Source organism: Bos taurus, chromosome 9, assembly GCF_002263795.3.
Source record: "Bos taurus isolate L1 Dominette 01449 registration number 42190680 breed Hereford chromosome 9, ARS-UCD2.0, whole genome shotgun sequence".
In the NCBI taxonomy this organism is placed as follows: Eukaryota; Metazoa; Chordata; class Mammalia; order Artiodactyla; family Bovidae; genus Bos; species Bos taurus.
The window spans coordinates 28,622,776-28,645,019 of NC_037336.1; the positions used below are offsets into that span (position 1 = coordinate 28,622,776).

Genomic DNA, 22,244 nt, shown 5'->3' on the forward strand with positions numbered 1-22,244 from the left:
CATATACTTTTACAGTAAGTTTATTCCTAAAATAGCTTAACACATAGCTCCAAGGATAGCAATTTCTAGGAAAGATCTTCATTCGTATCTACAGTTTAACCCACATTTATGTCTTCTTAGTTCTAAGCTCTTAACAAATCTAAACTAGACATTTTTCCATCTGTATCTGACCTACCTCTTAGGACAAAGGCAATGACTCAACCAACTGAAAATCCTGCCCACACATGGAAACATGAGTCTAGCCTCGCTCCTATCTCCTCTACTGTCATTTAGAGCTCTGTTGTGGAAAAAGAGGTGTGTGCTCCAAGAGACATGGACTCACAGTCAGTGTTTGTTACTGCTCAGTCATTAAGTCCTGTGCCACTGACTCTTTGTGATCCTGTGAACTGCAGCAGGTTTGGCTTCCCTGTCCTTCACTATCTCCCAGAGTTTTCTCAAATTCATGTCCATTGAGTCCGTGATGCCATCTAACCATCTCATCCTCTGTCGTCCCCTTCTCCTTTTGCCTTCAATCTTTCCCAGCATCAGGGTCTTTTCCAATGAGTTGGCTCTTTACATCAGGTGGCCAAAGTATTGGAGCTTCAGCTTCAACATAAGTCTTTCCAATAAATATTCAAGGTTGATTTCCTTTAAGACTGATTAGTTTGATCTTCTTGCAGTCCAATGGACTCTTAAGAGTCTTCTCCAGCACCACAATTTGAAAGCATCAATTCTTTGGTGTTCAGCCTTCTTTATGATCCAACTCTGAAATCTGTACATGACTACTGGAAAAACCATAGCTCTGACTAGCAGACCTTTGTTGACAAAGTGGTGTCTCTGCTTTTTACACCCTGTCTAGTGTGCCAGTGGTAAAGAACTCACCTGCCAATGCAGGAGATGGAAGAGACACAGGTTCAATCCCTGGGTTGGGAAGATCCCCTGGAGAAGGGCATGGCAAACCACTCCAGTATCCTTGCATGGAGAATCCCATGGACAGAGGAGCCTGGGAGGCTACGAGTCCATAGCATCGCAAAGAGTCAGACACTACTGAAGTGACTTAGCATGCATTCAACTTTGTCACAGCTTTCCTTTCAAGGAGCAAGTGTCTTTTAATTTCATGGCTGCAGTTACCGTCTGCAGTGATTCTGGATCCCCAGAAAAGAAAATCTGTCACTGCTTCCACTTTTTCTCCTTCTTTTTGCCATGAAGCGATGGGTCCGGATCCCATGATCTTAGTTTTTTGAATATTGAGCTTCAAGCCAGTTTTTTCACTCTCCTGTTTCACTCTCATCAAGAGGTTCTTTAGCTTATCTTCACTTTCTGCCACTAAAGTGGTATCATCTGTATATCAGAGGTTGTTGATATTTCTCCTAGTAATCTTGATTCCAGCTTGTGATTCATCCAGCCCAGCATTTCACAAGATGTACTCTGCATATAAGTTAAATAAGCAGGGTGACATTATACAACCTTGACATTCTCCTTTCCCAATTTGGAACCATTGGTTGTTCCACGTCCGGTTCTAACCGTTGTTTCTTGACCTGCACACAGGTTTCTCAGGAGGCAGGTAAGGTGGTCTGGTATTCCCATCTCTTTAAGAATTGTCCAGTTTGTTGTGATCCACACAGCCAAAGGGTTTAGCATTAAGTCAATGAAGCAGAAATAGGTGTTTTTCTGGAATTCCCTTGCTTTCTATATGATCCAACAAATGTTGGCAATTTGATCTCTAGTTCCTCTGCCTTTTCTAAACCCAGCTTGTACATCTGGAAGTTCTCATTTCATATACTGCTACCCTAGCTTGAATGATTTTATCATAACCTTGCTAGCATGTGAAATGAGTGTGACCATATGGTAGTTTGAACATTCTTTGGCATTGACCTTCTTTGGGATTGGAATGAAAACTGACCTTTTCCAGTCCTGTGGCCACTGCTCAGTTTTCCAAATTTGCTGGCATATTGAGTGCAGCACTTTGACAGCATCATCTTTTAGGATTTTAAATAGCTCAGCTGGAATTCTATCACCTCCACTAGCTTTGTTCGTAGTGATGCTTCCTAAGGCCCACTTGACTTCACACTCCAGGATGTCTGGTTTTAGTGAAAGACTACACTATTGTGGTTATCTGGGTCATTAAGACCATTTTTATATAGTTCTTCTGTGTATTCTTGGCACCTCTTCTTAATCTCTTCTGCTTCTGTTAAGTGAGTACCATTTCTGTCCTTTATCATGTGCATCCTTGCATGAAATGTTCCCTTGATAGCTCCAATTTTCTTGAAGAGATCTCTAGTCTTTCCCATTCTCTTGTTTTCCTCTATTTCTTTGCATTGTTCACTTGAGAAGGCTTTCTATATCTCCTTATTATTCTCTGGAATTCTGCATTCAGTTGGGTATGTCTTTCCTTCTTCCTTGCCTTTTACTTCTCTTTTATCAGCTATTTGTAAAGCCTCCTCAGACACTCACTTTGCCTTGGTGCATTTCTTTTTCTTTGGGAAAATACAATTATACTGCTCCACTTATTCAAAACCTTCAGTCAAGTCCAGGCAATTTATCATGAAATGCAATGTGCTTGTGAATATACTTCCTTTTGAACTTCCAGCCATATCTGCAACTTCCAGTATATTGATTTAATTATAGTTCCCTAAATACATCACACATTTTAAGCCTCCTTCTTCCTAGGACACATTCCTCTTTGCCTGGCAAACTAGTGTTTTTCTTCCAATATCTTGAAATACCATCACCTCCTCTGAGAAACTGTCCCTGGCTTTAGAATTTCTTATAGTTGTCTCTGAGCATCTTCTCCTTGAGTCACACTGTTGCAGTGGCATTAGGCACACTGTTTCACAATAATTTACTTACTTAACATCAATCCCGTGTTCTTCGATAGCAAAGACCTTGTTCTGTTCAACTTGGTCTCCTTGGTGCCTGGGATATTCTTTAGCATTAAGGAGCTGTTTATACTACAGCTTTATTAGTAATTAGAGGATAAAACTCCTAGGTAAAATTGTAAAATACATGTGGATTGGGCATTTTTAACCTCTTAATTAACCAGGGATGAGTAATAAAAAATTTTGCCACAAAACAAAAACTTAGTCTCCTGACTTCTGAGTTGGTCCTCTAAATTATGATGAGTCACTAACGGCAAATAAGCAGATACTTCTGAAATGATCCAATCCATCCAGTAACATAGCTAAAATAATCAGATTTCCTGTGCCCCTTTTATTAAAATCATAATAACATGAAATTTAAGAGAGATATGTGGTCAGGTAACCAAAATCACCAAAAGGTGGTCTAGAGCTGGTCTCAGGGAGATAATTTCCTATTTAGATCAGCAACTCTTAAAGCAGTTTCTGCAGAAATCTCGGTGCAAGTAAAGTAGGAAAGAGAGTAGAGTAGTATCGGTCGCTCAGTTGTATCCGACTCCCTGCGACCCCATGGACTGTAGACCACCAGGCTCCTCAGTCCATGGGGATTCTCCAGGCAAGAATACTGGAGTGGGTTGCCACTTCCTTCTCCAAAACAGAGTAGAAAAGAAATAAAATTAGAGCTAAGTAAAAAGGCAAGAAAAAGCTATCCTAATTTTAAAACCTCCTAAATAATACTTCACAAAACAGCATTTAGTCAACATCTGCTTCCTGCAAAGCACTAATAAAAAAAAAAGGAACATGAGCAAACACAAAAACGAGCCCACAAGTGCAGCAGCCAAATGCAGCATTATGAAGCCACTCAACCTCTTACCTCACCACTCCAGAAGCTAAAGATGTAATTCTCCATTTTCAAATATAACAATGCTTTTCCTACGTTTTAAAGTTCACACATATGTTTACACAAGATACTACTAAATTTTGGATATTAGCAGTAATGTGATTGCCTAAATGAACTCATGCAACACAAATTCTAATTAATGGAAATCTGGATTTTTAGTTTATCTGTGTTAAGCTGAGAGGGAATTCTTAGTCTGTTACAAGCCTGTGGGTTCTAAAGACCTCTAAGTCTGTGTATCCTCAAAACTGCAGAAACTGCACCCTTGGAAATGCCAGAATGTACTCATAACCATATGATAAATTCTGTTTATGAAAGTATTACTTGACAGTATATACTTAAAGCACATTCAGATACTACAACAAAATAAATACATCATAAAGTAGAGTGCACAATGTATATTTAAGATGAATATGAAATGTCAAAGTCTGTACTTTTCTACAGAGCACTTTGAGTTATGCCTATAGATTTTGGGGAATTCTTTGGTGGAAAAGAGTAGGAAGCCTTACTCTTGGGGATTTCCTCCTAGATGCTGAGGAAAAGATTACTTTCATGTAAAAATATATATTATCACCTTGGCTCTAGCCTACCACGACCACTAAACTCAAAAAGTGCTGCCCTACTTAGAGATACCATTACTTTGTTTATTGCAACTTAACCTTTATAACTTTTTTTTTTTTTTTTAAGAAAAACTATTTCTCTCTCCAATAGTCCTGAATCTATCTGTGGGATAGTTCACAGAACCAATCTAAACTCCTATATATGTAAGACAGTCCTTCAACAAACATAATGGTCACAAGAAATGGAGATGTACTGGATGCCAGGAAATGTGCTGGGTATTTGACAATCATTAATCAAAAAATAAAACTACAGGCAAATCGTGCCATTTCTATGTTACAGAAATGAAGTAGAAGAAAAGGAGGAGAGGTGTGGAGGGGGAAGAGAGGAGGGTGGGAAAGGAAACAGGCTACAAAGCGGCTAGCGACTTTGCTGGAGTAAAATGGCTAGTTAGGGGCTGAGCTGAGATCTGACTCCAAAGCTTGTGCTTGTTTTTCTTTCTTGACACATTATGTTATACTATACGTTCACGCCCACCTTCCCAGGTGTTCATTTCTCCTAAAGAAATATCTCCATTTTATGACTATTCCTTCTATCACTTCTGCAATAACAGAACATCCTGATCAATGTGTGTGCACGTGTATTTATTTGTAAGAGTAATCTCCCCAGAAAAATTTGACCACAGTAGAATAGAGTTAGATCACCACTCCTTGCTCTGCTAAAGCTGCTATTAATACAACTTAAAAACATGCTACCTTTGTTGGACAATCACTTGACATTATATCAAAATGGCCATAAACCAAAATTCTTTCATATTGTTTTAACAGATCCTTCTATTAACCATTTCTTCTCTATCTCCCCTATCTTTTTTATAGCAACTTAACCTTTATAACATCTTTTTTTTTTTTTTTTAATTTTGAAGCAAAAATATTTCTGTCTCCAATAGCCCTAAATCTACCTGTGGGATAGCTCACAGGATCAGTCTAAACTCCTCCATATGTAAGACAGTCCTTCAAACAAACATAATGGTCACAAGTAATAGAGACATACTGGATGCCAGGAAATGTGCTAGGTATTTGACAATCATTCTTTTTAAAAATGTATACAACTCATATATTTACCTAGATACAAACAACCCATCAAACTAATTTTTTACTCATAGAGAACAGCACTGATTATATATATGACTCTCTAATAAGTGTTAGCCGCTCAGTCATGCCCGGCTCTTTGCAACCCCATAGACTGCAGCCCACCAGGCTTCTCTGTGCATGAGATTTTCCAGGCAAGGATACTGGAGTTGGTTGCCCTTTCCTTCTCCAGGGGATCTTCCCAACCCAGGGCTTGAACCTGGGTCTCCTGCACTGCAGGCAGATTCTTTATCGACTGAGCTACAAGGGCAGCCACAATTAACTAAAAAGTTAAGTTCAAAGTTTTCATCCCAGCATTTTTAAGACTCTTCACTATATCCCCAATGTACCTCTCCACCCGTATCTTCTTCCGCCCTCCAAAGTCCACATAGCTCTGTCTTGTTCTTTTCCGTATTTGTGCCTTTGTTCATGCTGGTCTCTCAATCAGGAATGTTTTGCCCAATCACTGAAGTTCTATCACGCCTTCAAGGACCATCCCAATTACTCCATTGTCTGTAAAGTCTTCCCGAGTAATTTCAAAGTTTATCTGTTTCTTTTTCGAAACACCACAGCACTTTTTGGTTCTTTCATAGCACCTATTACAATCTGCTTCACAGGAAAGGTCTGTATATTATTTTCTCTTATTTCACCCCACCAAACAGATAGAAACGTAAGCTTCTTAAAAAAGATGGCATCTCATTCTGTTTTGCAATATATCATTAAACATAGTAGCTGAATCCAGGAGGGTGCTTTTTTTTAATATATAAATTTATTTATTTTAATTGGAAGCTAATTTCTTTACAATATTGTATTGGTTTTGCCATACGTCGACATGAATCTGCCACGGGTGTACACGTGTTCCCAATCCTGAACCCTCCTTCCACCTCCCTCCCCGTTCCATACCTCTGGGTTATCCCAGTGCACCAGCTCCAAGCACCCTGTATCATGCATCAAGCCTAGACAGGCGATTCGTTTCATATATGATATTATACATGTTTCACTGCCATTCTCCCAAATCATCCCACCCTCTCCCTCTCCCACAGAGTCCAAAAGACTGTTCTATACATCTGCGTCTCTTTTGCTGTCTCGCATACAGGGTTATTGTTACCATCTTTCTAAATTCCATATATATGCATTAGTATACTGTATTGGTGTTTTTATTTCTGGCTTACTTCACTCTGTATAATAGGCTCCAGTTTCATCCACCTCATTAGAACTGATTCAAATGTATTCTTTTTAATGGCTGAGTAATACTCCATTGTGTATATGTACCACGGCTTTCTTATCCATTCATCTGCTGATGGACATCTAAGTTTCTTCCATGTCCTGGCTATTATAAACAGTGCTGTGATGAACATTGGGGTGCACATGTCTCTTTCAATTCTGGTTTCCTCAGTGTGTATGCCCAGCAGTGGGATTGCTGGGTCATAAGGCAGTTCTATTTCCAGTTTTTTAAGGAACCTCCACACTGTTCTGCATAGTGGCTGTACTAATTTGCATTCCCACCAACAGTGTAAGAGGGTTCCCTTTTCTCCACACCCTCTCCAGCATTTATTGCTTGTAGACTTTTAGATCGCAGCCATTCTGACTGGCGTGAAATGGTACCTCATTGTGGTTTCGATTTGCATTTCTCTGATAATGACTGATGTTGAGCATCTTTTCATGTGTTTGGTAGCCATCTGTATGTCTCAGGAGGGTGCTTTTAAATAGATATTCATTTATTAGAGTTTAGTTAACTACTCATCTCAGAGATGCATGTACTGAGTTCTGAAATTCATTAAATAAAGAATATCTTAAGAATACTGAGATTATTAAAGAATAACTTAAATAAAGAATATCTATAACCATCCATCTATTGTTGGGGACATATAGCACTAAATTATGGAACCATAGACTATAGAATAATGCAGATACTTTTTTCACTGTATTGATCTCATGATGGAGAACTGAAATCATATTATTCATACTGGTGTAATCATGTTGATAAAAACTGAAATCTCAAGAGCCTTCTTCAGGGTCACATGACTAATTAAAAGCTGAGTTGGCCTTCCAACAAAGCTTTTTAATTTCTAGCTGAGTTATTTTTCTCTACTATTATTATCTAAATCATGTATCAATACATTTTCATAAATGTCTGCTGCAAAAAAATTAATCTAAGGGAGAAAGATTCTCTTCTTTCTTATAGGATATGATTTATCTTCAAATTATTATTTGTATGGGGAGAATTAAAAATAAAACTCACTAATGATGATTAAAGAGGATTATATTACACAAAATTTCTTTGCACAAATCTTACTTACTTTGCAACTTAACTATGAAGACTATAGTCAAGAATTAGGATATTTAAAAATATCACTGTTCAGTCAAAATAAATGTCATAGAGCCTATACACTAATAATGTTCATGATCTTTACTCACAAGCCCATCCTACAGATTTAATCAGAGCCTGTTTATGCCTCTGTTTTGTTTTAGCCATCTTGTTACCAGTTTAGAGGATAGTAAACATTTTGCTAAACATCCATTTCCCCTTTGAGCCTTTCCTCCTGTAGTCACTGCATGTAATTTGTTGTTTCCAAGAATGAAGTTGAGACCCAGACCTGACAAATCAGAGTTCAAATGCCCTGAGCCACAGGGACTGGCTCAGAAGTGGTGTGGGACACACAGGAGGCAGACAGAAGCCTGCCTTCACAGGCTTATGACATTTTTCCAACTCAGCAAAGGCATAAAGAGTGGGTTCATGATGGAAGTTAGTCCATCTTAGGACTGGTGCCAATGCTACTAGGTAAAGACACTTTTTTCTCTTTGAATTTAAACTTGAGAAATTAGGCCTGAAGCTGTCAATAGCAACACCAAGCAGAGCCTGAGAATGAAGCCAAGTTGAAGAAGACTAGAGCCAAGAAGCAGACGGAAATTGGGTCCTTACAAAATAATCTGAGCTCTAGATCAAGGTGAGACTGAAAGCTGGGTGACATAAATCTGATAAAATTCTCCCATTCTCCTTAAGCCAACTTGAAATGGATTTGCTATTATGAACAACTATAACATTCCTAGCTAATGCACTCTGGTGTTTTGACTTTCTCAACCCACTTTCTCAACCAATAACCTAGACTGAAAAGGTCATACAGAATGATAGTGAAGAGTAAGAGTTATTACATACTTCAGATGAAGTAACGGCTTATAGTTTAAAAGTGAAGATGAAGACTGCTAATATGTAAAAAAGAATACAAGGAATTTCAAAAATGTGGAGTCCCTAAGTCAAGGACTTGAGCATCAGTTCAGTTCAGTTCAGTCGCTCAGTCGTGTCTGACTCTTTGCGACCCCATGAATCGCAGCACGCCAGGCCTTCCTGTCCATCACCAACTCCCGGAGTTCACTCAAACTCATGTCCATTGAGTCGGTGATGCCATCCAGCCATCTCATCCTCTGTCGTCCCCTTCTCCTCCTGCCCCCAATCCCTTCCAGCATCAGAGTCTTTTCCAATGAGTCAACTCTTCGCATCAGGTGGCCAAAGTACTGGAGTTTCAGCTTCAGCATCAGTCCTTCCAATGAACACCCAGAGCTGATCTCCTTTAGAATGGACTGGTTGGATCTCCTTGCAGTCCAAGTGATTCTCAACAGTCTTCTCTAACACCACAGTTCAAAAGCATCAATTCTTTGGTGCTCAGCTTTCTTCACAGTCCAACTCTCACATCCATACATAACTACAGGAAAAACCATAGCCTTGACTAGACGGATCTTTGTTGGCAAAGTAATGTCTCTGCTTTTGAATATGCTATCTAGGTTGCATAGCATCCTGGAAAACCACTCAGTCCCAGGAAAACCAGAGTGGTGGCCATGCTATTTGGGAGTATAGAGATTCCTGCAATGATCTACATAAACCAGAAGACAGGTAAGTGGTCATTAAGTCACAAAGCACTCAAGGCAGGTGGTGCTGAGGCTTTGACGTTGCTGGAGCTGTAGAGGAAAGTGTGGTAAGCACACAGAATTCTCAGGCTCTCCATTGATTTGTGTTAATTGCAAACATGGAATTCACTGAGAAATATCTTACTCTAAGCCAGCAGAGCATGGAGAGTAAACAGATGGATAAAAATCGGCCATCCCAATGAAGCCAAAAGACAACTGTAGGTGTGACTTTGTCTGGTTGCTCAGTCATATCCAACTCTCTGTGACCCTATGGACTGAAGCCCTCCAGGCTTCTCTGTCCATGGGATTTTCCAGACAAGAATACTGGGGCGGGTTGCTATTTACTTCTCCAGAGGATTTTCCCAACCCAGGGATCGAACCCACATCTCTTATGTCTCCTGCATTGGCAGAAGGATTCTTTACCACTGTGCCACCTAGGAAGCCCCAGGTGTGACTCTTCAGATTTGTGTTCAAAAAAAAAAAAAAAATATATATATATATATATATATATAGAGAGAGAGAGAGAGAGAGAGATAGGATGCTATGACAAGAAAATTTCTGAATTTGAGATTTTAGGAAGAAAAAAATTCATATGATAAGTCCAGGGTGTAACTATAGAAGGGGTTGGGTAAACACAAGTTTATTGCTTGAGTTGTGAAGGTCAAAAGCTGAAAAGTTGTGGTGTTGGGTACAGACATAAAGTCACCCAGACTGGGGACAGGAAATGGGTGGGACAAGATGACTGTTCACTAGTTGCTGGAGTGTTCAGTGAAGAATCAGTTTGAAGTGGTAAATAGTTCACAGGAATGAGCAATGGTGGTTGACAGTATAGCCAATTGGCTCGAAGGAACAGGAATGAGTAAAAGAGGGTAGAGAAATAACAGTCTAGACGCGGGAAGGTGTATGGACGGCATGTGACCCACTTCTCTACCCTAGGATTCATGAACTATGGAGCAATCAGCCATCTCCAATAGGAAGGACTCAGGGGGAAGTGGGAGAGTCAAGATTCAGGGCTAGAGCAAAAAGAGAGGTTGAGAGTTTATTGTGATTGAACAGGTGTTCCAGAGGGCATGACAGAACGGTTTTGTAGGAAGAATAAAAAGCAGAGATTAGGTCAGGGAAAGGCAGCACAAAGCATAATAAAGTTTCAAGGTAGAAGGGAGAAATGAATAGACAAATGATAAAAACAGAGATTTGAAGCATTGGAAAATTATGTTTCGCAAGGCTAACAAAATTACATGTTTCAAAACTGGTAACACAGACTACAGGAACCAGAGAATTTAGGAAGAGCTAGCAGCTATGATGGGAAACGTGAAATTCCTTTTCTTCCTGGGGTGAGGTTCTGAGTGACAGATGTGGATCAAGGCAGGTAAGGGAGGCAATGGAAGGGCCTGCAGTCATGTGTAGGAATGCTGGCCAGGAAGGCATGTGGGAAGAAAGTCTGTGGGACTTCAGGGTGAAGGACAGTTACCACAAAGGTGGACTCCAAGCAGGTGCAGGGGCATAGGATGTTATTTCAAATCAGTTACAGAACAAATAAGTTTGAGGCAAGATTAGTGATTAAACGTAACAACAATAAAATTACATTACCTACTTCACTCCTTACTAAAACAACTTCCAAAGGATTAAAACTTTTTAAAAAAGACATCAGAGGTACTATTAAAAATGTAGATGAATATGTTTAAAGTGGGAAAGTCCTCCTTATAAACTATGAGAGAAGAAATTGATAGCTTTCACATCTATAAAATTTAAGTATTTTGCAAAGCAAAGCACCCTATATAGTTAATTGCAAACAAAAGAAATTGATTTTAAAAACTGTTATTTAAAATGTAACAGACATACAAAGAGTTAATATCCTTATGAATTAAAAGTTATTGAAACAAACAAAAGAGAATTAAAATAAGTGAAGAACACAAAAAGCAATTCATACAAATAAATCCAAAATACCCAATAAACATACTGACTACCTAAAAATATTTAGCCACATTAGCAAAGAAATACAAATATGAACTATCTTTTCCTACTAAATTTCTAAATTAAAAATTTTTGAAACAGTACTAGTACTTTGGTAAAAATTTTCAGTATAAATGGCAACAGGCTTCCTGGAAAGATATTCTGCAAAATGTTTTAAAAAATGGTTAAAAAGTGACTATCCATTGATTTATCAACTCCATGTCTAGAAATTTATTACAAGAAATTAATAAGGTAGCTGTGTACAGTGTATAAAGATCACAAATACAGTTATCTACTATGGTATTATTTACAAAAACAAACTTGGAAACATTCTGCACATTTACCAATAGGGATTAGTTAAAAATTTAATAGATCAGTATGTAGCCATTAAAAAAGATGATTTATTACCTTGAAAAGATATAGTAAGATGATATATTAAGGGCATATATTACTTTTGTTTTTTAAGATATATATATAGGCAAAGAATTTTATAATTAACGGTGGAAATACAGGTGGATGTTATTTTCCTCTTAATTTTGAAAGTTTCTGATTTTCACTGGAGTGTATATTATCTCAAAAACACAACTGCAAAGCTTTAAAGTTTAAAACTTAGTGGTATTTTAAGTGGCAAACATTAACGGCCTAGAAAATAACATGTGGAATAAACCATTATAAGATAACAATGGAGAGCTGATAAAAAGGATGAGAATGAAAGGAAAAAAAAAATCGCTTGATTATACTTTCACATCTGTGATTCTTGGTGAAGAATTCACAGCAGTAAGAACAGACTGTCCTTGGGAAAACAGAATTCTACATTTGAACATTGCTAATATTTAAAGCCACACATTTTAAAGATGTGTGTTTTTCTTTTTGTCTTCTTTGTTTTGCTGCATAGGGTACAGCAAAATGAAAATGGGGCCGAACTGGGATATTCTGTTTCACACCTTTAAGAGCTGAAATTTTATCTAGCCAAAACCTGTCATGGGTCACTCTGCATAATCAGAAAACATGTTATTTTTTAAAATTATTCTTTCTATTCATTTTTATTCTGATAATAGTAATTTTAAGAAGAAAAAATAGGATAAAAACTGTATACCATTATCACATTAATAAAAAAAAAATCCTTACAAAGATACAAAGACTAGAAGACACTTAATACTAACGCAACTATGCGTGAATATTAGAACTGAAATTGTAAAGTCTTTAAGTGTTCTTAATAGTGTGATGGTTTTATGACAAAAATATCTGAAAGAAAAGAGTTAATAAAGTGAACCTTAAACAATCCTTTTGCAAGATAATTTGAAATGTCCTTATAACTTAAACTGCTGTCCTTAGGTACAATCATATTTCATTAATCCATATTTTAAGTGGATTACATTGAGACAAAACCCACAAAGTGAAGAACTTAACCAATTCAGTATTAAGACCAATAATAATTACTAATAGGTGATATGAAAAGTTTTCCAAAGTTTAGGCAAATTAAGATACTTTTTAAAAGAGTTGGTAAACATGAACATCTATGAGTTTAAAAAATGCTTTGTTTCCTCCCATTTTACAGTCACACCTGAAAAGTTTGTTTCCTTTCAAAGCATTCAAACCTAGAATCCAAACATGGACTCCTCAGAGTTGAAACAACTATGCTGGGTTTTACTTGAAGTTTAATATTCTTTGGCAAAAACCACAAACACCTCAGGGAGCTGACCCAGATCTACCATGTGAGGAAATTATCCTTCACTTTCCCTGAAAACATTCTTCTACCCTCCCTGAGGCAAACAGATAAAAACTATGACCTCCGCCCATGTTGTAGACTGGTTCCATTTTCACACTGTCAAACCCACGTGGCCAGAATGAATGGAAAACCTGAATGATCTTGTTTAGATCTCTACTTGGGTTGAAAGCAGAGGACTCTGACTATGTCAGGACACAGCAGATGCCCTGCCCAAGTTATCATATTGCTTATTGTGTAAGCATCTTTACAACTGATACTGAAGATGGGCACAGATCAAGTGGCCAGCAATCCAAAATGCAGTTATCAGCAAGGCTGGTTTCTTCTTGGGAACTCAGGAGAATCTATTCCATGCCTCTTTCCCAGCTTTTGGTGGTGGCCGGTAAGTCTAGGAATCTCTTGAAGTCGCATAGCTCTTATTTCTGCTTCCAGTGTCACATGTTTGCCTCTGAGTCTCTGCCTCTGTGTCTATTCTTATCAGGATACCAGTCATACTGGGTTAAGGGCACATCCTACTCCTGTATGACATCATATTAGGCCATGACAACTGCAATGGTCCTATTTCTAAATAAGGTCTCATTCCAGGAAGTACATGAATTATCAGACCTTATCCAACCCAGGAAACCCACCAACTGTGTCCTCATTCTTCTCCTGCCATTTTTGTAAATAGTGCTGGCCCTCAACCTCAAGCCAGGGTGCTGAAAAGCACCCTTCATTTCCACCTCCCCTTAACTTCATGTCCCAGTTATCATCAAGCCTAATCACTTTCCACTCCTAATATTTCTAGACTATGATACTCTTGTGTATCCCTAAATTCTTCATCGCTAATTCATGATTCACTCTCTAGCATCTCTTGCTTGGGCTATAACAGTCTGTCCAATATTCCTCAAATCCAATCTTCTCCGAGCTGCAAGAGTCTATATAGATAAATACATAGAGAGTCATGGCATGGTAGAAAGATGCAGAGTTGCTTTTTGTGTTTTTCTAAGTTTTCACTCCTGTAAACAGTTCTGCTTCTTTATTGCAATGAACACAATTATAACAGACATCCTTCTTCAGAGACACAGAGACTGAGAGCAGAGTGGTTTCTGTGCTAGACCTTGGCCTTTGTAACATCTTCTGACTTGATAGATTCTTTGCAAACTTTCAGAATGCAACAAAATCCATTATATCTGTAGTCTGGATTTTTATTAGACTCTATTAGATTTGGGAAATATAGACAAGAGGGTCTTATTCCAGTGTTCTGAGATTTAATATTATATCTGGCTCCAGAAGCCCCATGATAGAAGTACTTATTCTCATTTTTTAATAAACAAAAAAATATATGAATGTAACTACATGAGTTAAAGGTTATCCTTAATTACACACACACACACACTATACATAGTGATTTCAAGAACAGTATTTTCTTCTGAGACATATTAACCCAGCCCATAAAAATTAGTCTAGAAGTAAATCACTTAAGAGTCATTTAATATAAGCATGTTTGGGAAGACTGCTTAACTCTTTCTTATCTTTCACGAATTTATTCCCAAAACTAACATACTGAACCTCAGTTTCTTCCTTTCTTTCACCCGACAAGTGAAAACTTACAGTTACCCATGCTGATTTCTGGGGTTCCCTGGTAGCTCAGATGGTAAAGAACCTGCCTGCAATGCAGAAGACCAGGGTTCAGTTCCTGAGTGGGGAAGATTCTCTGGAGAAGAGAATGACCACCCACTCCAGTATTCTTGCCTGAAGAATTCCATTGACAGAGGAGCCTGGCAAGCTACAGTCGATGGGGTCTCAAACAGTCAGACACGACTGAGCGACTAACACACACACATGCTGATTTCCACATTCCCAAAGGCCATTCATTCCTTTTCATCAGCACAGCAAAATTTAGGGCTTAGGTGGAAATAGTAACTCTAAGGAGGGAGAATCCAAGATGTAGAGGAAGGCATTTAGCTCCATTTACACTGTCTATAAAAGCTTCTGCTGCTGCTACCCAAACAAGTGTTCAAGCCATGTTTGCTCCAGACTACTATAACTACTACTCCATAATCTTCAAGGGTCTCTATTCTGCTGGCCCACTTTTCAGTCTGAGAAATCCTATTCTAACTAATTCAAGATTCTAGGTAAGATTATTTCCTTCTATTTAGAAACATATACAAATCTGAACTGTTTTATTCTTAAATAGACAGCTCTGAACTTCCTTTCCAATAAGCACCCAACTCTTGGACACCATCATTTTTTAAGAATTGGAGTTATTAGAAAACATAAATCCACTCTGATTTAAAGTCACTTCAGTTGTGTCCAACTCTGTGTGACCCTATGGACTGTAGCCCATACGGCTCCTCTGTCCATGGGCTTCTTTAGGCAAGAACACTGGAGTGGACTGCCATGCCCTCCTCCAGGGGATCTTCCCAGGGATCAACCCATGTCACTTAAGGTCTCCAGCATTGGCAGGCGGGTTCTTTACCACCAATGTCACCTGGGAAGCCTGTATAAGTCCATACTGTGCTTTATACTTGGACAGATGCATAAAGCCGTTATTTGCCATTGAGCACAAGAATAAAAAAAATATATCCCACTTGAGTATGAAGTAGATTACCTATTTGATTTCTCAAAGTCAACTGTACTTCCAATAAAAAGATAAACAATAATAATAATCACTTTTGGTTTTTTGCCTATGTTCAAGTGTTCTCTTTATGTAATATCACTGATAATGACTTATAAAAAGTATATCAAGGCTCTTTGCTCAGTCACTCAGTCGTGTCCAACTTTGTGAGACCCCATGGGCTATAGCCCCCCAGGCTCCTCTGTCCATAGAATTTTCCAGACAAGAATACTGGAATGGGTTGCCATTTCCTACTCCAAGGGATCTTCCTGACCCAGGGATCAAACCTGCATCTCTTGCTTCTCCTACATTGGCAGGCAGATTCTTTATCACTGCACCACCTGGGAATAAAAATTACTGAAACCAACAAAATTCAAAAGAACATGCAGTTTTCCTTCTTTTTTAAAAATTTATTTATTTTTAATTGAAAGATAATTACTTTACATTATTGTGTATTACGGAGAAGGCAATGGCACCCCACTCCAATACTCTTGCCTGGAAAATCCCATGGATGGAGGAGCCTGGTAGGCTGCAGTCCATGGGGTCGCTAAGAGCTGGACATGACTGAGCGACTTCTTTCACTTTTCACTTTCATGCATTGGAGAAGGAAATGGCAACCCACTCCAGTATTCTTGCCTGGAGAATCCCAGGGATGGGGGAGCCTGGTGGGCTGCCGTCTATGGGGTCGCACAGAGTCGGACACAACTGAAGCGACTTAGCAGCAGCAATTGTGTATTAAAGTAATGAAAGATAAACGGGTATTTACCCATAAAAACTTTAAAAAGTGTAAGTCAATGAATAATACTGTGGGATGTCTGATCAAAGAAAGAAAAGCTAAGGGAGTGTATATTCGGTCATGCGAATAAAAAAGGCAAGAGGAGGAGGGGACAACAGAGGACAAGACGGTTGAATGGCATCACTGACTCAATGGAGACGAGTCTGAGCAAACTCCAGGAGACGGTGAAGGGCAGAGAAGGCTGGCATGCTTGCAGTCCATGGGGTCACATAAAGTTGGACACAACTGAGCAACTGAACAACAAAATAAAAAACCCTTGTGAACATTTAAAAACTGAAAAGAATAAAAAGAGCATGTACTAACCACAGGAATTTTAAAACGGGAAAACAGGAGCCCTGGATTTATCCCTAATACATGATTTTTGCACGTCAATCACTTAAACTTGGGCCTTAGATCTCTATACATATTAATAAAATGTTTAATTAGTATGTAAAAGAATTATGTGGCATCATAGTTATGGAAGCTTATTTTACTATATGATTTATAGGGTGCTTTTTTCTATTCAAAAAGGCATGATTTTTTTGGTAACTCAATTAAAAATCTTGTGTTGAAGGAAAGGAAAACCACTGACTTTACTATCAAGCAATTTAGGTTTGAGTTTCATCAACATCTTAAAATACAATTTTCAAATTGCTCAATTTCCCATCTTCACTGGAGACTGCAGGAAATTTAGTCTTAATTAAGCCTGATTTACCCTCATTTAGCATTAAAAGATACTGGGGGTGGGGACTGAATAGGCAGAGAACAGAGGACTTTTAGGGCAGTGAAAATACTCCTATGATATTACATGGATGGATGTCTGCATCTGCGTGCATGCTCAGTCGGCTTTGACTCTTGGCAACCCCATGGACTATAGCCCACAAGGCTATATATGTCATTATATATTTGTCCAAAGCCACAGAATGTACAACAACGAGAGTGAACTCTAAGGTAAACCAGGGAATTTCGGTGATTACGATGTGTCAGTGTAGGTTCATCCACTGTAACGAATGTACCACTGCCGTGTGTGATGTCCACAATGGAGGTGGTCATACATGTGTAGGCCAGAGGTTATTTAGGAAATCTCTGTACCTTCCACTCAATTTTTCTGTGAATATAAAACAGTTCCAATAAACCTCATCTTCAGAAATATGTTGTTTCTCAGAAATGTTACACCTTTTTTCAAATTTGCTTGCTGTATTTGAGCTCAAAATTTTTAAAGGAAGCAAAATGTTTCCTGTCCAACCTCCTGAATGGACAGACAAAATGTGGTGTGTTCATACAACAGAAAACTTCAGCAATAAAATGAGCGAAATGCTGATCCACATTACGACACATCTCAAAAACAGTATGTTAAGTGAAAAAAAGCCATAAACAAAAGATCACATATTTTATGATTCCATTGATATAAAATATTCAGAGAAGGCAAATCTATAGAGACTGAAGAAAGATTAGAAGTTGCCTGAACCTGAACAGAGATTAATCATAAGTGGGCATGAGGAATCTTATTGGGGTGATGAAAATGTTCTAAAACTGAATTATGGTGATGGTTTTACAACTTGGTAAAATTTCTTTAAAAATCATTGAAGGGGTAAATTTCTAAAAAATCTAGACTTCCAGTTTAAAATCGGCTAAAGAAGAGAGAAAATTCTTTAACAAAATTGAAATCTGACATTGTTTAAAATATCCTATATAAGGTATTCCATTAGTCTTTGATATTTTGTTGAAGAAAGTTGTGGTAAAGATAAAACTAAGAAGCTGATTACTAAAAACTTTTTGAAAACTTTTTTTCAATACATACTTTACTTCAAAATTAAAACATTTGAGTTTCCAAAACACTGTTTTAGAAAATGAACTTCCTTATAATAGTGTCAATAGAGGGGTACTGATCAGCACCTGATAAGTAGGGGGGAAAAAAGGTTTGCAAAATGCCAATCTAACAAATCATGATCCAGAACCCATATCACTTACAGAACTTTCTGTGAGCTTTATGACCATCAGATCTCATTTTAGTAGTCCCAATTCTGACCTTTTTGAATATTAAATCACAGAACGAATTTTGTGTGTGTGTAGCAATGTCAATAAGAAGAAAGGCATCTTATGAAGAGATAAAGTGGACAGATGGATCTTGAATCTATGTGTACACAGAGAAATCCAATACTCGGCGCAGTTCTAATCCATACTTTTTCAGTATTCAAACCACTAGTATGAGCGTTTTAGTTTTTAGTTTTTCCAGCTGAATATTTAAGTGGTCATTAGCACTGAATCTCCATTTTAGAGTCCTGCACAGACTCGGACTAAAACTTAACACCTGCAGGATTTTTTGTTTTGTTTTAGGTTTGTTCTTTTTCCCCAGTGTTTCCTATGTGCCCTACTTGTACCAAGCGCTCTTCCAAAGGAACCGTGTCCGTATGCGTTCCCTGGGATGAGCTCTACGAAGATGAAACTGACCGGTTCATCTGAGCCTCGCTCGGCAGGGACTTGCCAGTCTGGACAGCAAGTAAATCAGGGTCATCTCTCCCAGAGGGAACTATCAGGACTTTCCCCAACGAGCTGCTGCACGTCAGCAATTACGACCCACGCGCTCGTCTCCCGAACCCCTGCGACCACACTGCACTCCTCTCTCTCCCTGGCTGCCGGCCGGTGTCCCAGACTACGTGAAAATCCAACAGTTGCTGGGAACCCACGAGTTCACTCGATCTAATTATTCCCAGGTTTTACCAAAGAAAATGGATGGAGGCTGATGAGGTGAGGTGACTGGGCTAAAGACAGCTCGACGCGAGCCGAGCCGGCTAGAACACTCACTGCTGACCCCATGGCCGCGAGGGGCTGCCTGGGGCTGGAAACGCGCAGCCCAGGACAAACGACGTGGCACTGCTCGTGCGAGAGGCGAAGGCTTAGCAACTTACGAGACATCACCAACGTCCACCTTCAGGGCAGAATGGGCAAAAAGAAGTGATCAGATCTCCCTGGTTACCCCTGTTGACCTGAGCGCCCCCTTCCACTCTGCAAGGACCTCTGCGTGTTACATGATGTGGTCACTCTGGCCAAAGAGGCATCTGCTTGAATTCCCCCCCATGCTCGCGCGGACTGGCCAGAAAATAGGAAAGTTGCTCTTACCGCATCTTCGCTCGCTCAGTCTCCCCTGCCTCCCCAAGTCCTTTTCCCTCCGTCTTCTCTCCAGCCACCCCCACTCCACCTCCCCTTCACCACGTACATACCAGCCGCGCACAGAGGTGTCCGCAGAGCCTGGGCCGGGTCCCAGCGCTCAGGCTCGCCTGGCCTCTCGGTGGCCGCGAGCTGCAACGCTGACTCTAGCTCGCTGCCGCCTCTACCGTCCACGAGGATGCGACCGCGTCTGAGCTGCTGCGCTGGGGCGCAGGCTGGAGGTGGCGGCGACTGCTGGGGCGGAGAGAGCGGCCGCCGGGACCCGCCCCCGAGCGTGGAGCGCGACTCCCTCCCCTTAAACCCCCGCCCGCGACGCACCGGCCCGGGGTCCGGCTCCGGGCGTAACCCGGCCGCCAACCGGCTTGCTGGCCGGCGAGACGGTGGGTCTTACCTTCCGGCGTCCCGGGCAGTGTTGTTGTTTTTTTTTTCCCTGCGTGCGCCTTAACAGACAATTAATCATCGATGGTCATCACAGAACCCTCCTCGCCTACCACTCTCAGTTCCCCTGGGTGAGTGTTAAGGTTCTATTAAGATTTTACTTGCTGTGACTGAGGGAATTCGCTTTCCTCCCTTCTCCCTGTAGACCCTCCGAAGCATTTGTGGCCCGAAGTGACTGTCCTGAGGTTGCACTTTAATCGTGGCTGTTTGGATAAAGTGGCAATGTTCATGGTTTTCTTACCTGCACCCGAAATGTGGGTCTTCGTGTTTATTACCGCATCATTTTAGCAAATTGAGAAGTCATGTGCAATGTAGACAACTCTGGGGGAAAGAAAAGCAGAGATCAGTGTCTATCACGTTCCACTTTTAAGGTTCTCAAGAAAAATGAAGTCCTTCTAATAAGGTCTCATTATGAACTTTAGAAAGCGTAATAGATGAATGATGATACTGCTATTAAAATTAAGGTGCTTTTCCCTGCTTCTTTAAAAGGTGATTTCTCCTCACAGAAGTCCTGAGATCTCTGGTTCCCTGAAAGGCATTATTAGTGTCCAAAGTCGTCTTAACACCAACACATTCACTGATATTGTGAACCCGATCTTCCAACGCAAGCCCGTGATACCTACCACTTCACTACTGACTACTTCCAATATTTTCATAGGCAAAGGCTATGAGATAGAAAGATGTTTTCGTTAATGTACCTGCCGATAGTGCTACCCTCAGACTCTTTTAAGTATTTAATATTCCTACCCCAACATTGAGATAATAATCGTCTCTGTTTTCAAATAAACTGAGGCTCAGCAAGGTTAAATAATTTGAATAAAATGAATAGCTAGGAAGACTCCAATTTTGAGCCTAAGCCTTTCTTCCTTTAAGGTTGATTGACATTCTTTCAATTATACCCTGTTACTAAAACTTACAATTTTTCTAAATGCCGACATTGGTACATTTTGTTTTCTAAAAACATGGTTATTTGTATGGTCATACAAATAGTAATTAAAGAGATTGAGAGTTATTCATATCTTTAGTGTAATTTCAATTGTATAATAAAATATAATATTGTTATTTAAGGCAAATTTTTATTTTAGAGAGCCTATGATAGAGATGCTAAAATGTTTGAATTTATGAGTTACACTGCAATGGTTAGACTTTTTATGATTTTGCAACTGTACTCCTTATACTCACAAAATTTGTCTTGTAAAACCTGTTTTGGGGGGCAAGTTTGATCAAATCATTAGTCCTCGCTGACATGCCTTAAAGTTACATATTTGAAATCATCAGAACACTTGAATGTTTCCTCCATGAAAGCTGTATCTTCAGTAGCTGGAATAGTACCTGTACAAAACAGCTGCTTAATAAGCAGTTTTTATATAAATAAATAGAACCTCATTTTCTTCGATTAAAACAGAATAATGACGTAAGAAAACACTACTTGTAGATTGCTTTTGTCTTTTCATAGTAGATTGAAGATTTTTGATAGCTTCTCGTTTCTATTAGAAAAGTAAGGGAGATAATGGAGACAGATAAAGAGCCTGAAGGTTTCTAGTAGCTGCAGTTGGGAATAATGGAACCTGACTGTAAGTGAAAAAAAAAAACAAAACTTTTGAATTCAGGAATTCATGATAGCAGTAGTTCCATGCAATTGTGTGAATTTGTGTAAAATAGGTGACTGTAAATGCAGAGAGTTTAATTAATCCCCCTTTGGGGTTTTACCAGATGATTTGATGGAAAGGCAAGAAGAAAACTTAGATGCCATTTTTAAAAGAATGGTTAAAGCACAGAGCTATGAGGTTCACTTAGTAGTACATAGGAAGATAAAAAGGACATTGAAGGGGAGAGAAAAAGAGGCCAAAGAAGAACAAATCTCAATCAGAGAGAGAAAAAGAAGAAGTTGTAATCAGGAGGTGGGATAGATTTCTTGAATGTTTTAGTAGCAGAATAATGACAGAGTTGTGGAAGAGCTATGACTCGGATTAGCTCTTCTCCATAGAATGAAGATCAAGCAGTTGGAGATTAAGTTACTGAAGAGGCTGTCCATATGGACATTGAAGCCACCAACAGTGAAGCCACGGAGTAGAGAAGGAATGAGTCAGATACCAAAGGCTTCCGTGACTGTGGTGGAATGGTCAGGAACTGAGTGAATGACTGTGCAGAATTGGGACAGAAGGTACATATCCAGGGAACAAGAGCCTAAATGGACCAAGGGCTGGTGTGAGAGGTGGGGCAGGCTTCCAAAGCAGTACTGGGTATCTGTGGGGATGCCAGCGC

The 22,244-nt window shown here is 39.4% G+C and overlaps 1 protein-coding gene across 3 annotated transcripts in view; it reads right to left on the bottom strand.

Annotated features, from left to right (window-relative positions):
- The window catches only part of PKIB (cAMP-dependent protein kinase inhibitor beta), a 120,432-nt gene extending 100,689 nt beyond the window's left edge, over positions 1–19,743 (bottom strand). For 2 of the 3 annotated variants that reach the window (XM_024996842.2, XM_015472789.3), the window contains exon 1: positions 19,595–19,743. The gene's annotated coding sequence lies outside the window, so the exon portion shown is untranslated. 3 annotated transcript variants of the gene reach the window in all.
- Between the last annotated feature and the right edge of the window lie 2,501 nt (positions 19,744–22,244).